At 44.7% G+C, this 2091-nt stretch overlaps 1 non-coding gene across 1 annotated transcript; it reads left to right on the forward strand.

Moving 5' to 3' along the window:
• Positions 1–227: 227 nt before the first annotated feature.
• On the forward strand, positions 228–299 carry TRNAE-UUC (transfer RNA glutamic acid (anticodon UUC)). Its single transcript has one exon. It is a non-coding gene; the product is annotated as a tRNA-Glu (tRNA).
• The last annotated feature ends 1792 nt before the right edge of the window (positions 300–2091 follow it).

A 2091-nucleotide genomic window follows, 5' to 3' on the forward strand; every position in this document is an offset into this window, starting at 1 on the left:
AACTCACTGGGGACTTGCGGCCCCGGCGGGCCTCGCGGTCGCGTCCACTGTCCCGCAGAGCGCTCGGCCTTTCGCGTGGGGCTCCTCTTTTGGAGAAAGCAGGGAGGGAACGTTCTTCGGGTACAGTTCCTTGGAGGGAGGTGTGGCACTCAGAACAGGAGGGCCGGAGATAGTACACACTCATTATAGGCTTCCTACCATCACTTACAAGTCGTCTTGCGAGTAGCTCCCTGGTGGTCTAGTGGTTAGGATTCGGCGCTTTCACCGCCGCGGCCCGGGTTCGATTCCCGGTCAGGGAGATTTAGGTTTTGTTGTGTTGGTTTTTCTCCCTTCTTCTTTGTGGCATCTCAGCACCCAGCAGTCTTCACTTCCTCCTCACAAGTGTTATGTACCCCAAGGTGCAGATGCAGTAGATCTCTGCACTGAATCCTTAAGCCAGTGAGGTGGGCCCCAGGTCCAAGGCTTCTCCCAGGCTGGGAGAGGGGAGGTGTGATGAGCATCCTGGGCAGCCCCTCGCCTCCACGCCTTCCTTCATTTCAGATGCTACAGTCTCACTTTCAGGGTCCATCTAAAGAGAACTCGCGACCTGAGTATGAATTACTCCTTTAAAAAAAAAAACCCACAAAACTTTGACACCTACGAAAATTTGCAAGAATAGTAACAGCATATATTCTTCAGCAAAACGCACATTTTCCCACATTTGCTTTCTCAGTCTCTCTCCATGTACATAATTTGCTACACCATTTGAGAGTAACTTGCAGACATCTCAACTCAAGATCACTGGGCTGCTGTTGCTTCCTTCTTTGCCGTGTCCCTCAAAACCAGCTTTTGTGGCATCTGTCCTCTAAGGCCAGGGTAAGATTTTGTCCTGGCGAGGAGGTCCCTCTTGCCCTGTTCTCTGTGGGCTATAAGAAGCTTCAGGTGGAAATTTATTCCACTCTTCCTGATAGTGCAGGCCAGGCACACCTTGAGCTTGTAGGAGGAACATGTCTATGCTGGTATTCCCCCCAGGACCTGCTGCCCTGTGGACTCTGCTTTGTTGCTTTGGTGGGCTGTGGAGTCTTGAGTCCACTGCCCAGTGGAACCACCTACCTTGGGAGAGACCCTTCAGGGAAGTGCAGCTGCCCCCTTGCTTCTTGCCTGGCTCTCTCTCCTGCTAGGATTTTCGTTTGTTTATAACAATTTACTTTACTCACTTCCCCTCTCTCCTCCTCCTTCCCCTCTGGTAACCATTACTCTGTTCTCTGTACCTATGTGTTTCTTTTTGTATGGTTTGTTCATTCACTTAAATTTTTTTAATTCCACATATGGGTGAAATCACACGGTATTTGTCTTTATTTACCTGACTTATTTCACTTAGCATAATACCCTGAAGTCCATCCATGTTGTAGCAAATGGCAAGATTTCTTTTTTTTTAAAGGCTGAATAGTACTCCATTGTGTATGTATGCCACATCTTCTTTATACATTCACCTGTTGATGGACACTTGGGTTGTTTCCATATCTTGGCTATTGTAAATTATTCTTTGATGTATGTATGGGTGTATATATCTATTCCAATGACTGGTTTTGTATTTTCTGGATAAATACCTAGAAGTGGAATAGCTGGATCATATGGCAGAGTCTTATTCTTACTTTTTTGCAGAATTCCCATACCGTTTTCCATAGTGGCTTCACCATTTTACATTCCTACCAACATTGTAAAGGGTTCTGACTCAACAAAAAGGTGAAGAATCTTTCTGAGGTGGGAGGATGAGGGGAGCAGGTGGAAAATTATCAAAAGTAGGGGATAATTCTCAAGAGCTTTCCAGAATTGTCTGTATCACTGCTGTCAGGTAGGTGGCTGCCTTGTAATAGTGGTGCTTAGTCTGTTTTTTTAAAAATAAGATAACCTCATTAAATTTTAAAAAAATATTTTGGAAATGTATTTTTGAGAATCTGGAGATTAGTAAGACAAGTTTCTGGCAGTACACAGCATTGTTCTACTCTAAATCACCCTGAAACTGTTAAGTGACTTTCATATATTTAGATTATTTAACATTTAATTACTGAATCCATGCTTTAATAACACAGGTAACAATGGTGCTTGGTC

The sequence above is a fragment of the Globicephala melas genome, chromosome 1 (genome assembly GCF_963455315.2).
Source record: "Globicephala melas chromosome 1, mGloMel1.2, whole genome shotgun sequence".
Classification (NCBI taxonomy): Eukaryota; Metazoa; Chordata; class Mammalia; order Artiodactyla; family Delphinidae; genus Globicephala; species Globicephala melas.